The sequence below is a fragment of the Dama dama genome, chromosome 19 (assembly GCF_033118175.1).
Source record: "Dama dama isolate Ldn47 chromosome 19, ASM3311817v1, whole genome shotgun sequence".
Taxonomy (NCBI): domain Eukaryota; kingdom Metazoa; phylum Chordata; class Mammalia; order Artiodactyla; family Cervidae; genus Dama; species Dama dama.
In genome coordinates, this window is record NC_083699.1 from 80,025,505 (window position 1) to 80,041,142 (window position 15,638).

At 43.6% G+C, this 15,638-nt stretch overlaps 1 protein-coding gene across 1 annotated transcript in view; it reads right to left on the minus strand.

Annotated features, from left to right (window-relative positions):
- Positions 1-13,753, minus strand: part of CPNE4 (copine 4) — a 672,215-nt gene extending 658,462 nt beyond the window's left edge. Inside the window, exon 1 of the mRNA XM_061167590.1 lies at positions 13,658-13,753. The gene's annotated coding sequence lies outside the window, so the exon portion shown is untranslated. The remainder of the gene's footprint in view (positions 1-13,657) is intronic.
- Between the last annotated feature and the right edge of the window lie 1,885 nt (positions 13,754-15,638).

The following is a 15,638-nucleotide window of genomic DNA, read 5'->3' on the forward strand; positions in this document are numbered from 1 at the left end:
ACTTAACAAGGCCATAAAACATTCAGAGTCAGGCAGAGAACTGGTATCTGAACAACCACAGACTGTTACACACAGAGGGTGAGTATCTACTAGGCCATCTCATGCTCATTAGACAATGAATCCAAATGATGGGAAAGGCAGTATTTTAGTCATTAACCCACAATTAAACATGATTCAGCTGCCAACATTACATACAAACTGCCAGACTTGAGTCCAGTCCTCCATCTATTTCTCTCACTGTAACGAGACAGCAAGAGTGATCCCACAGTGCTTCTCTGGCCATGGCATTTGCCCCAAGGAACACTGAAGGCAATGCATGTCAGTAACTCGTGTGAACTGTAACTTTTTAAATAACACCGGCTGGGATAGGGACCCTTCGGTGAACAATAAAGCCACCACATCTTGTTTTTTTCTGCAACTGGTCATTTAACTGTTGCTTTTACTTATCATAAACACACATACATTTATTTAATTTAATATTTATTTATTTGGCTTTACCAGGTCTTAGTTTTGGCACTCAGAATCTTTAGTTGGGGGCATGTGAGATCCAGTTCCCTGACCAGGGATAGAACCTCAACCTCCTGCATTGGGAATGCAGAGTCTTAGACCCTAGAGCACCAGGGAAGTCCCACACACATACATTTGTGATTCCAAAGCAGGTCAGCCCTGTCTTTAGGAAGGCATCAGCACTAGAAGTAAAGACTGAGGCCCTTGTGCTTTAAAAAAAAAATAAAAATAGTTTAGGAGAAGCTTCTTATCTTTGATGGCTTACAGAAGTCATTAAAACAAGTCAGGGTTTAGAGCATAAGAAAATGGTACTATTCACAGCCTGGTTTAGTGTAACAGTTCTCAAAGTATGAACCACATTGTTTTATATTCTAATACTGTAAATGTTGATAGATTTAACCTAAATAAGCAAAAAAAAAAAAAAATCTTTGAGGTCTTTAATAATTTATGAGAGCATAAAGGTGACCTGAGACCAAAAATCTAAGAACCTCCGCTTTAGTGGAGGGATTGTACATTTTTGAGTAAAATGTTTTTGAAGTTTGTCTCCTTTGTTTCCCACCAGCTGTGTCACCTGAGCCCAGTTACTTAACTCTCCAATCTTCCATTTTCTATGGATCAGACTAATCACCCTCATAATTACCTGCTCATTACCTGATTATGTCTGTGGTGTTGATTCCACACCCCCAGCACCTAGCACTGCACATGATACACGACAGGGTCTCAATAAACAACTGTGAATTGGTTGGTGGGGCACTTGTGAGGCTTAAATAGGATAATATGTGTAAAGTGCTACTGAGGTACCTGGAATACGGCAAATGTCACAGGTGCTCAGCAAATGTCAGATCCCTTTCCTCATCATCAATGCTATTCTCAGTCACACCCCACAGGAGAGAAAATGCACAGATTATCCAAATAAAGCGAATATCTAAGGCACTGGTCCTCAAAGTGTGGTTCCCAAACCAGCAGCATCAGCATCACCTGGGATATTGTCAGAGATACAAATTATTTGACTCTTAACACTATACCCTCCAAATCAGAAACTCTGATGGTGGGGCCCATAGATCAGTGTTATAACAAAAGGCCTGCAGGAGTTTCTCGATTCCTTCTCCAGTGTGAGAACCATGGCTTTACAATATGAATGGGGTCTCCCTAAAAAAAGAATATCTTGTGCTAGCAGAATTGTGGATTTGACAGTACAGTGTACCCAATATGCTATCTGTTGCTGGCTGCCCAGAATCTTTTGGGTAAAGATAGAGGAGATATATCCCTGGAGAAGAAAATGGCAACCCATTTTGGTATTCTTGCCTGGAAAATCCCATGGACAGATGAGTCCATGGGGTCATAAAGAATCAGACATGACTGAGCATGCACACACACACACACACACACACACAGGAGATGTATAAATACAATAAATGTCTAATGTGAAGTCTTGTAGGGCAGAGTGATTCATTGTGTATTCTGGCTGTATATCTGGGGGCCAGTGCTAAACATACTTTGCATTTGAAGTAAATCTGGAATCAGCAGGCGGTTTTACCTTGGAGAAACCCTAGCATAGTCCTTGAGTCATCTCTGTGGCTAGTGTGTGGAAACAGAGGTGAGGGGGAATGAAAGGATGGTGAATGATTGTGCTAGAAGCTGTAAGAGCACATATTTTTTGCTAGTTTTTACTGTACTATCACATACTTCTTCTAGTATTCACAACTCCCTCACAACACAGCAAACCACTGCCTTTAGGGTAATTGCTCCTAAACACAAACCTTAAAGGGATGCCATCAGCCAACAACAACAGTTGTCACTGAGGAATTTCCATGTGCCCACAATATGATCAGATCTTGGGATGCACACATCTTCCAAGGCTCACAACAACTCCAGGGCACAGGCTCTCACATTATTCTCATTTTACATCTGTAGAAACTGAGCTTCAACAGATTAAGCAGAGCTGGAATTCAAACTCAGGAACACTAATGAGTCTACCTACCCACACAGAACACAATATAATAGAGCACACTTTAGGGAAGGGCTATGATTCAAAGTCAAAATGATTTTTGAAAAAAATCCCATAAATTGTTCACCAAGTACCTTACATGACACTATGACAGCACACAGTAATATATCTATACGTCACACATTAGATTATATAATAGAAAGCAAACAATCAAAATGCAATGTGAGTATTTTTAACAAGTAATTGAGGGTGTGGAGTTTATTTTGAGGAAACTAAATGTACACTGCAGTCACTAATAAACCTGACTCAGATGCAGGATGTACAATAAGGACACAGGCACAGAAGGAGCACCCTATGTACCAGAACGTTCTAAGCACTCTGGTCACAGCAAGCAGCACACAGTACAGCCACTACCTGGCAACGCCCATGGTACACGGGGGTGGCAGGCACACGCGTGCACACCAGTGTCACACAACTGGGGCTAGAGAGCAGCCATTCAGGAGGATGTGAAAAGGGAGGATTCGAGCCTTCTTGAGAGACTCACACACAGAAGGATAAATGAGATACAAAGACCATATGAAACAAGGATTTTAAAAAAACACCCTAGTTGAACCCTCCTACACTGTTGGTGGAAATGTAAATTGGTGCAGCCACTATGGAGAGCAGTATAGAGCTAACTAAAAATAGAGCTGCCATATGATCCAGCAGTTCCACTCCTGGGTACACATCTGGGAAAAATAAAAAACATAATTTGAAAAAGTACATGCACCCCAATGTTTACTGCAGCACTGTTTACAATAGCCAGGACGCAGAAGTAACCTAAATGTCCAACAACAGATGAACTGACAAAGAAGATGTGGTACATACATACACAATGAAATATTACTCAGCCATAAAAAAAAAAAAAAAAGATTGAAATAATGCCATCTGCAGCAACATGGATGGATCTGGAGATGATCACGCCAAGTAAAAACGTCAGCCAAAGAAAGGCAAATATTATATGATGTCACTTATATGTGGAGTCCAAAACATGATACAAATGAACTCACCTATCAAATAGAAACAGACTCACAGACATATAGAACAGACTTGTGGTTGCCAAGGGAGAGGGAGTCAGGGAGATGGATTCGGGGTATGGGGTTAGCAGAGGCAAACTATTATACAGAATGGATAAAAAACAAGGCCTGCTGTTTAGCATAGGGAACTATAGTCCATATCCTATGGAAATGAAGAAGGAAAAAAAAAAAGAAAAACAATTCTCTCGTCTTGAAAATGGGATGGGGGGCATCCTAGGTTTGAGTCTTCTTCCTCCTGTTTCTAGCGCTTTGGCATTAGTCCAATTATTTATAAAATGGAACTAATATCTAACCCACAGAATATGTATTTGTAGTGATTTCAGGCATTTATATTTCTATAGTGGAATAATCTTTTCTGCAAATGTGTATTATCTGTAAGAAATTAAAACTCCTTTTAAAAAAGCATTATATCCCCCTTTAATCTTCTCTGGGAAGAACACAGCAGGAATGGAAGGCTGAGAAAAACCAACACTCAGTCCAGGTCCTCTGCTGCCTTACACAGTTTTATCCTCATTTTTACAAATGAGCAAATACAACTTGAGAGATTTAGTAATCTTCCCAAAACCAAACAGCTGTTGAGTGGCAGAACCAGGATCTGAAGCAAGTCTGTTTACCATCTAAACCTAAGCCCTTATCTTAAAAAAACTCAATAAATATTTATCTTTATCAATTATATTACAGCCTAGTGATCCAGAATAAGGGTGAAAGAAAAAGAAATAGCATTATTAATGTAGCTGATCAAACTTCCTGGAGCAGCAGCCAGATGCCTGGCCCTGTTTGGGGTTCAGCAGTGAACAAGACAGGAGGAGTTCTGCCTCCTGGGAAGCACATAGTTGGGAGGAGAAATGGGTGCAGGTTGAGTAATGAATTTCATCTTGCTGGGCCTCTGTTTTCTCAACTGGAAAATGGGAAGAAGTGTTCCTAATTTTATGAGATACTTCAGCTCTCACATTCTCTGATTCCATAAGAAGTGTTTGTTTTCCTCTCTCTTTAAAATTCAGTCAGGCTATGAAATGTGATAAATGTTGTTAGCTGCTCCCCAAATCAACTGTTTCCACCCTTTTTCTCTGAGCAGGCCTTCCTGCCAACATAATTCACAGTCAGTCAAGTCACAGAACCTACAGGGCACCCAGCAGAAGAATGACCACCCTGGTTTTTCCGGAGTGCTGCTATCTACCTGGCCAAGTAAACTTAACTCACCTGGCCCAGGTGGCCATACCTGGTTTCACATCGACACCATCTCAGACTTTCCTGGTGGTTCAATAGTTAAGCATGCACCTGCCAATACACTGGATTCGATTCCACGTGCTGCAGAACAGTTAAGCCCATGCGCCACAACTACTGAGCCTGCACTCTATAGAGCCCGAGACCTGCAACTACTGAAGCCTGTGCACCTAAAGCCGGTGCTCCCCAAGAGGTGCTCCACTACAGAAGACTGCACAGCCCAACTAGAGAGTGGCCCTCACTTGCCACAACTAGAGAAAGCCCTCGTGCTGCAACGGAAGGCCAAGCACAGCCAAAAATAAATAAAATTAAATTAAAAAAACCCCACCACCTCAGGCACAAACCTTGTTTTCCCATTTTGTCTTCAAGTTACTTATTGAAATAACTGCAGAAATATAACAAAGACATCAAATCAGGCATCCTCTGTCCCCAGTGCCTACTAATAAACAGTTTTCCCCAGTGCTTACTAATAAACAGTTTTCTGTCACTTTAATGATAAAGTATTTCTTGCAACCATTCTGCTGCCCTCATTATTTTTCATTTTTGTCATTTGTATTGACCACATCTGCAATACTTTAAAAACAGAACCCTGATTTAGGTTGTTCCAGACCCAACCTTTAGAAGTAAGGATTTTGCTGTTATATTTCTGTTTCCTTTAAAAATCATTTTCCTAAAAAAAAAATAAATAAAAATCATTTTCCTGCTTAAATGAAATTAAGTCAGTTATATAGGCATTTATCTTAATGATACTGATGAAAACAACACATAGAGGGCAGTAGTACAGGTTGGTTGGACTTAAGAACCTCTATTAGCACAGTTAAATATATATATAAACCAAAGCACATGCTGAGAGAGATTTCATCCCCTTTTCCCTCCCTCAGAACTACCCTCTATACACCAGATTCCTTAAAATGCAGGGAGATGAAAAAAAACATGAGTGTAAAGAACTTGAGAGACCATTTCTTGGGGTCTCTGAGACAAAGCAAATGACTCAGTCTCTCTCAACCCACAAGGTTTGTTCATCTCTCCCTCATGATCACCATCTGCCCCTCAAGCCACAACTCCAAGCCAGGGGAACTCCATATTGACTGATTCCAGTACCTAACTCAGCCTAGAGCATAGAGGCTGAGTTCAGCGATTGTTCAACAGATGGATACGTGAGACGCTTCTGCTGAAGGGAGGGGTATGGGGACAGGAGGAAAAGGCTCAGATGGAAAGAGAAGAAGGAAGTTTAGGGAGAACTCTCAAGAGAAAGGTCACAGGGATGAGGACAGCCTGCCCACTAAAACACCACTTCTACACACTCCACATTCACCACCACAAGCTTCATTTTCCACAGGCCAACATCCACGCAGGCCTGCAGCTTGCAAACCTGCAAGCCCGAGATTCGAGTCAGGCATTTCTGGGTCTGGAGTCCTGCCTCCAGAGAAACAAAGGGCTGTGAGACTATAGACAGCATGTCAGGTGTCCAGACACTAGGACCCGACCAGGCTGGGGTGCCCCATCCGATACTGAAGGCAGATCTCTGTCTCCTCTGTGAAGCAACGTGGTTTGAGCCAGAGAGTCAGAGGTGCCCCGTAACCAACCCCTCCTCTCTGGGCATCTCCTTGGGGTTCTGTCACCCCGATCTCCAACCCCACGCCCCAGCCAAGAGGTTGGGCCTGGGAGCCGCAGGAGGGCTCCGCTGGTGCTCCGGCGCCCTCTCGCGGCAGTCCGCTCTAACGCCATCTCTCAGCCCTTCCTCCTCCCTCTCCAGTTCTGGGGGATGCACTCGCCTTGGGCACTAGCCAGCCTGATTTTGTTCCTCTTCTCCAAGTGCGATGAAGTGCCCTACAGAGGTTAGCATCTCTTGAATAAGGAAGCTCTTTTAGTCAATACACCTTAAACCTGAGAAGGTTGCTTCTAGAATTAACCTTAAGTACTACATTTTTCTCCTGATGTTTGAAGCTGCAGCTCTAGTTTTCTAAGTCAGAAGAAAGTCAGCAATATGATGTTCTGAGCAAGAGATGCAAAAGCAACATTTTAGAAAGTTTGTTCTTTTTGAATGGATCTTTCATTTAAGACAGAATAAAGGATTCCCCTGTGGACTTTCTTAAACTGGATACACATAAAATCTCTATTTACTTTATTGACTCAATTGTGACATTTAAAATAGAAAGTTAGGACTGAGCATGAGCAATTCTTCATAAAACATGAACATTAACAGGGATGGCTGCAGACAATGACTTTGTACAAATTGAATCACATCTATTGAGTAAATACTGCACTGGCTCCAAGAGACAGCAAAATATTAAGACTCAAGACACCCAGTGAAGGTAGGAGAACCCCTCCCCCACCATCATCCCCGACTTGGACTTCGTCAAGATCATCAGTACTCATGGCCACCACCACAGTAATTATCTCCAGGGAATGTGAGTCTCTTCTCAGAATCAAGAGACTTGCTTAGTAATCAAGAGGGTTGCTTAGTGAGTTCCCTGATCTTGAGCATGTCATCTCTCTGAGGCTCAGTTCCCACATCTGTCAAATTAAACAGCTGGAGTCAATAGATGATCCCCAAGCTCTCTTCCGGTTCTGACAGTCAAAGATTCAAAGTGATAAAATTGTTGTTCACAGTTCAGAGATAAGCCCACCACAGCCCAGCTTAGAGGGGCTACCCGACCCATACAAGGGCACCAAAATCATAGGACAAGGATAAACCTTCCCAAATAAGTCATCCTTATCACGTTCCACTCTTCAAGACTTGCCTTCAGGCCTTCTATGTTTACTCAGTTAAAAAGCTAGTGGTTCTCAAGATGCTTTCCCAAGACTACACCACCAAAGAAAAGACTTCCCAGCATTTGCTAACTTAGGGAAAACATATACTATATGTCATATATATTTAGTAGTTCGTAGCGGAAAGCTCCCACATAAATGTGATTTCTAGTACAGAAAAGACTAAAAGTATATGTAGGCATTACTATGTTTTTACTCTGCAGTCACAAGTTTTAGCAGATTGGTTGAATTTAATGCTAACTGAGGTTCTACTATATATTCTATTTCAAACAACACAGAAAATATAACATTTTGCCCAACCCATTGATTGGGCTTGATTTTGGACTTACCAACCTCCACAAGAACTTCTCACTCAAAGAAAGGATATGTTACTCCAGCCCCCTTAATTTTGATAACATACTTCCCTCAAAAGAAAGACCATTCCAGAATTTTTAGATCATGCTAAAAAGAATCAAAGTTCTATAATCTGTCTTTACTATATGCATTCAATCAGAAGAAAGGCAAAGTTAAAGGCAACTCTATTATCATATGCTGGCAGGTCAGTTTTAATGCACTATAGCATGGTCTTGAACTATGTGACATTTTATTTTAAGTGCATTGAAACTTTTCTGTCTTGATAGATATTTTGTGACTCTAATACACTGGCTACTGTTGCCAAGGAAATATGACTTTGGGTTACTGCAGGGATCCAAAGAGGTTTTTGTTTTTGTTGTTGTTGCTTTTTATTAAATATTAACATGACAAAAATGGGAAAAGTAAATATAGAGAATAAATTCAGCCCCTTTCCTTTTCAAAATGCATGAAATACAGACCCTCTGGTCACATCTCTGATTTAAAAATACAAAGATTTGTGAAGTGACTTTCCAAACTGGTTTAGAGACTTTCTCTCAACCAGTGAGGCTGGTACCACCAGAGTTCTCTTATGTTTTTGTTCTGGATTGAGGCCCCTGTGAAAGTATGGTACACTGATTATACACCATATTAGCTACTAACCGCCAATGTGTTTTATCTCCAAATGGGAAAATCCTTTCTTTATGAGAATAAAGGTGGTTAAAGGTCCAGCGTATTATATTTCAGAAAACTTGCAAAGAGAAGACAGAGAAATGCATGGTGCAAAGTCTATAAATACCTTCAGCTGAGTTTCAAAAGATTCCAATATAGATGAGAATAAAGATTTCACCACTGACCCATTTTTTTCCCCCTCTGTGATTCCTTCTAGCTAGTAGAATCTAAAGTTTTTCAGTCATGAAAGTGGACTCAATCACTGGATAATGAGAAGGATACAGCCTCTATTTCCTGGAATACTCCATGAAACTACTTTGGAAACAGATAACAACTTTGCTTCCCACTAACTAAAGTACAGTATCTTAAAATCAGATGCCCACATGCAGATCAAGAAACCTGTCAAACAAGGCATTTTTTAATCAAAACCTCCAGAAGCAGGGTCTCCTTAAGACAAACCAAGGATTCAAGCAAAATGCCATGCTACTACCTGAGACCTGAAGATAAACAGGAAGTCTGTAACAACCTAGAGGGGTGGGATGGGAAGGGAGATGGGAGGGAGGTTCAAGAGAGTGGGGACATATGGCTGATTCATGTTGATGTTTGGCAGAAACCAACAAAATTCTGCAAAGTAATTATCCTTCAATTTAAAAATAAATAAATAAAAAGAAACACACAAATCTCAGAGCAACTATTTTTAAAGAGATATTCAGCAACTGCAGGAAACTGCTTGTCTTATGCTGGGAAGATCACTGCTCCCAAAAAATTATGCCAGGATGAGCACTCACAGGAATGGTATAGGTTTGACGTCCGTGAACCTTTTCACAGGGCAACACATTAGCAGACCTTTGTTTCCATTACAGGAAAGCTCTTCTGACTGATGATTTCCCTGATGGCTTGGTAGTAAAGAAGCCACCTACCAATGCAGGCAACTTAAGGGATGAGGGTTTGAACCCCAGGTTGGGAAGATCCCCTAAAGAAGAAAATGGTATCCCACTCCAATATTCTTGCCTGGGAAATCCCATGGACAGAGGAGCCTGGTAGGCTAAGTCCATGGGATTGCAAAAGAGTCAGACACAACTTAGTGACTCAACAACTTCTCACTGAACCATTAAAACCAGCCCAGGATTCAACAGCCACTCCCACTGTGGAGGGATACTTCTTTTCATGTAAGGCTTAGGGGAAATCAACTAGCTTTCATGTGGTTTGAGTTTGGTCCTATGAAACCCTCAGAAGTTCCCTCCAGAGAAAAATGAGGAGATCCTGGCCTTTATTAATATGCACAATGAACACAGGTGTCCTAGCTGTACTTCCCAAACCTATTTTTATCCACCTCCCTACATGTAGGTACCTTTCATCTGCTCTGAACTCAGACCTGTCTATTAGAGTGACTTTGTAGGTCTTTCTTTAAAAATGGACTGATAATAAAATGAATTTAACCTAGAAGCAGCAGTTCGGTAAGGGAAATGAAAACATCAGAAGTTAGCTAATCACAACCACAGCCATCCAGAGCTCTGTCTTATCTGCTGGGTAATAAAATGGAACCTTCCTAAGCTTGAAGAACATCAAATGAAGTAAGCAACATTGTTTGCCTCTGGCTTTTGAGGGGATCTTATGAAGCTTAACCAGTCAGTCAGTTCAGTTGCTCAGTCGTGTCCGACTCTTCGTGATCCCACGAACGGCAGCACGCCAGGCTTCCCTGTCCACACCAACTCCCGGAGCCTACTCAAACTCATGTCCATTGAGTTGGTGATGCCATCCAACCATCTCATACTCTGTCGTCCCCTTCTCCTCCCGCCTTCAATCTTCCCCAGCATCAGGGTCTTTTCAACCAGTGTACATGAAGTACAAAACATTGGCATGGATTTGAAACATCTGTGTTCTAGGAAAGTTTTTTTGGTGTCATTGTTGTTGTTTTCAGGGGTGGGGGGGGAGTGGGAGAGTGCAGGGTGGGGGGGGAGGTTGTTTTAACATAAAGCAAAAAAGTAAAACACAAAACCGGTCCTTGAGAACAGAGATTGTTAAGAGGACAGTAGAGAGAAGGAATGGGGAGAAAAGAACATCTCCTCTGAAGTGAAGGTAGCTTTTCCAAAAGAATAGGGTTTAGTATCAGCTTCAGGAGAACACTTTAAAATACCTTGGACAGCTCAAAACTCCTGGTAAGGGAACCAAAACCCAAGTGAGCCACAGCAGTGCTTCAAAATGCAATCCCTATCAAGCTACCAATGGTATTTTTCACAGAACTAGACCAAAGAATTTCACAATTTGTATGGAAATACAAAAAACCTCGAATAGCCAAAGTAATCTTGAGAAAGAAGAATGGAACTGGAGGAATCAACCTGCCTGACTTCAGACTATACTACAAAGCCACAGTCATCAAGACAGTATGGTACTGGCACAAAGACAGAAATATAGATCAATGGAACAGAATAGAAAGCCCAGAGATAAATCCACGAACCTATGGACACCTTATCTTTGACAAAGGAGGCAAGGATATACAATGGAAAAAAGACAACCTCTTTAACAAGTGGTGCTGGGAAAACTGGTCAACCACTTGTAAAAGAATGAAACTAGAACACTTTCTAACACCATACACAAAAATAAACTCAAAATGGATTAAAGATCTAAATGTAAGACCAGAAACTATAAAACTCCTAGAGGAGAACATAGGCAAAACACTCTCCGACATAAACCACAGCAAGATCCTCTATGACCCACCTCCCAGAATATTGGAAATAAAAGCAAAACTAAACAAATGGGACCTAATGAAACTTAAAAGCTTTTGCACTACAAAGGAAACTATAAGTAAGGTGAAAAGACAGCCCTCAGATTGGGAGAAAATAATAGCAAATGAAGCAACAGACAGAGGATTAATCTCAAAAATATACAAGCAACTCCTGCAGCTCAATTCCAGAAAAATAAATGACCCAATCAAAAAATGGGCCAAAGAACTAAACAGACATTTCTCCAAAGAAGACATACAGATGGCTAACAAACACATGAAAAGATGCTCCACATCACTCAGTATTAGAGAAATGCAAATCAAAACCACAATGAGGTACCATTACACGCCAGTCAGGATGGCTGCTATCCAAAAGTCTACAAGCAATAAATGCTGGAGAGGGTGTGGAGAAAAGGGAACCCTCTTACACTGTTGGTGGGAATGCAAACTAGTACAGCCGCTATGGAAAACAGTGTGGAGATTTCTTAAAAAACTGGAAATAGAACTGCCATATGACCCAGCAATCCCACTTCTGGGCATACACACTGAGGAAACCAGATCTGAAAGAGACACGTGCACCCCAATGTTCATCGCAGCACTGTTTATAATAGCCAGGACATGGAAGCAACCTAGATGCCCATCAGCAGACGAATGGATAAGGAAGCTGTGGTACATATACACCATGGAATATTACTCAGCCATTAAAAAGAATTCATTTGAACCAGTCCTAATGAGATGGATGAAACTGGAGCCCCTTATACAGAGTGAAGTAAGCCAGAAAGATAAAGAACATTACAGCATACTAACACATATATATGGAATTTAGAAAGATGGTAACAATAACCCTATATGCCAAACAGAAAAAGAGACACAGAAATACAGAACAGACTTTTGAATTCTGTGGGAGAATGTGAGGGTGGGATATTTCAAAAGAACAGCATGTATACTATCTATGTTGAAACAGATCACCAGCCCAGGTGGGATGCATGAGACAAGTGCTCGGACCTGGTGCACTGGGAAGACCCAGAGGAATCGGGTGGAGAGGGAGGTGGGACGGGGGATCGGGATCGGGATCGGGAATACGTGTAAATCTATGGCTGATTCATATCAATGTATGACAAAACCCACTGAAATGTTGTGAAGTAATTAGCCTCCAACTAATAAAAATAAATAAATAAATAAAATAAAATAAAAATATAAATATCATCCAAAAAAAAAAGAAAACCAATGTTATTCACTACATAGAATAAAAAAGAAAAATCTTACAATTATCTCAATAAATGCAGAAAAAGCAAAAAAAAAAAAACAACTCCTGGCAAAGCAGCAAGAGGATGAGGAGCTGGTTTTGCATAATTTTGAATACAGGAGGAAAGAAGCAGAAGCATCAGCTCTGGCATCAATGGGTCAGTTGCTGGGGGCGTGGGCGGAGGGTATTTCTCTCTTCAAGTCTCCCAGGACACTCATTCCTCCCTACACCACCTCACTACCATTCACCCTTCCTCCCTCCACCTCCGGTACCCCGGGGGCAGCACTTTTTATGCTCGAGCCCCTAGGGACCATCTCTGCAGCCTGGATTCTTCCCGGAGCCTGGCAAGTTCGGAGGCTGGAAGTCAGGCTTCCAAGGCCGCTGGAGGCGCGGTGGGACCTGGAGGAAGGGTGGGGGAACTGAAACCTTTAAAGCCCACCCTCGTTCTTCAAGGCGAGGAAGGAACGGATCTTCCTAACAGCACTTTTCAGAGGTCAGCCTCCTCCCCAAACGACGGTGATCAATACACACTTGACCCCGCAGGTACCAACTCCTAACTGTCTTCTTCAATTTCACCCTAAGGGTCCTTGGGCTTCTGTGACAGCTTTGGTCCCGACCTCTTCACTGGGCTGCGGCCAGCGCTTCAGAGGTCCCTCAGTCCCAACCCCGTTCCCTCCCCGTGGTACTTTAACTAATAGAGGAAGGAGTGCAGAGGGATGTGGCTGAATCAAGGAACCTGAGAACCATGGATGAGTTTTAAGCCAGAGAGCCCGAAATACAATTATTATCGCACCCTATCCTAGGGGGATTAGGGAGGAGGAGGGGAGGTTAGGAGGCTGAGAGGCTGAGTCTCACCGCGGCGGTCCAGCCCCGGGACCCCGCACAACCCCCACCCTCATCCTCCTCGCTTTCCCGCCGTCAGGAGGATAGATGCTGCGCTTCCAGGTCCCGATTGCCTCCGGACTGGCAGATCCACCCCCTCCCCAACCCCCACTAGCCGAGCCCGCCGGGCGGAGGAGAGGGGCGAGGGGAGGGACCGAAGTTCCCCTGGACCAAGAGGCGGCGCGCGGCTCTTCCTAGACAGCAGCGCCGGCTCGGAGCGAAGCCCCGCACCTCAAAAGTTGGTCTCCGTACGCGGTGCAGGGTCCCAACCAACTTACCTGGCGCGGGCCCCGAAGGCGGACTGGGCTTCGGCGGGCGACCTGGACGCAGCTGCGGTGCGGCCGGGGGCGGGGACGTGGTCGGGCTCGGGGGTCGTGCCGCCCTCCCCTCGGGCTCTTAGGCAGCTCAGCAACCGCCGAACGAAGAGGCGCCGAGCTGGGAGTTCGGGCGGCGCGGGGACCCGGGCATCATGCCGGGGGCGGGGGCGGAGTCGCTCGGCCCTCGGTCACTCCGGGGGAGAGGTGGGGGGGCTGGAGAGCGGGGCGGAGCGGGAGCGGGGAGGCAGGGCGGGACCCCGCGGCGGGGAACTACGACTCGACAGAGAGCTTCCACCTTCTGACGAAACCCGCGCGCCCCGCCGCCCGCGCGCAGCCGGCTCTGAGGCCTGGGAGCGAGCGCCCCCTGGGGGCCTCGGAGGAGGGCGCGGCCGGGAGCTGAGGGCGCTGCCCCGCCCTCCGGGAGCGGATCCTGAGCCGCTGTTGAGCCCTGGATAGCGGTCACGCTGGTGGCAGCTGCAGCCCTAGCTCCCCTCGAGGCCCAGTCGCTCACCCCGGAGTCCTGGGGTCAAGTCACCCTAGAGACCTCCTCTTCATTTCAGAAGAAATCGGAAATATCTGGAAAGAGGTAGCAATGATGCTACTTTTTGCACACATTCCTAGAAACTTCTTGGATGGATGCTCATCTGCCACCAAAAGCGGTGACGAGATCGTTCATCTCTGAATCCTCTATGTCTACAAGAGTGCTTGGCGTATGGTAGGAGCCTGGTAGTTATTTTTTAGTAAATAAATGCATGAATAAATGAATGGATATTGAGGCTCTTTTTCATCTCATAATATCTTCCGGAATACATCCGCTTTACAAATAATATAAGATAAAGAACTGCTTGGGGAATATCACTGCTTAAAAATAAGTATAAACATGCCGTCTTATGTTAAGAGGTTAACCATGACCACATGTTATGAAGCACTTTAGAAAGAAAGTATGACTTTTCTGCTCCAAACTTAGGTCGAATTCAGGCAAGTAAGTGGTTCAGATGTATACTGTGCACTGCTCTTGATTGTTCCAAAAATAGTAGATAAACTAGACAGTTACGTTCTCTCAGCATGGAGGGTATTGTCAGAACCACACATTGGACTTAAGAATCCATAAGGTTCAGAAAAATCTGTCTCTGTCCGACACTGGAATGACATGGAGGATATTGCACACGATGTGGACCGGGAGACAGGGACATAGCCGGGTCTTCCTCCCCATCTTCCTAAGGCACGTCTAACAAGACCTCTCTTCATTTAAAGAGGTTATCAGCCAAGGACTTTTACCAACCACAGTGTTCTAAATTTCAAAGACCAGAAAAGAAATAATTGGAAGAGGAACAGGAACCTCACTTATGGTTCTGTAGAGCCAATTAGGAAGATCTTTGAGAGGCAGAGGAAGATAATATTTCTCTTCCCCCAGGTTACCTCTCAAGTATGCCATTTTGAAGGTCTTGAGACCTTCAGCCACAAAATATCGACCCTAGAAAGACACTTAGGGAGCTTGTCTGTATAGTAAGTTCCTTTGATTCACTTTGATTGGAGAAACTTGGGTCAGGTGGTTAAGCACAAGTCAATCATTGTGGCCTCACAGGATTCCCTTTATGCTACAGGCCTTCCGCAGAGCTAGGGAGCATTCACTGTGCTCTGCTGCACTTCTGGAGCCGACGTGGAGCTCTGCCTGATCCACAGCAGCTGAGCATGAGACACAGGATGGTCCCCCGAAGGAAATTCACTGTTGTACTACAAGAAAACGAGGGATAGGTGCTGTGCAGGCAAAGTCAGCATATGTTTACTGAATGTGGAAATACTAAGTAAGAAAATATTCCTTTCCAGTTTAATAAAGAAGTAGCCTTGGAGATAAAGTTGAGCTGGATTGAATTTGCAAAAATGAGGGAAAGAAAAAGGAAAGTGATTATGTATTTCCTTGCATGTTGATTGTGTCCTCTGA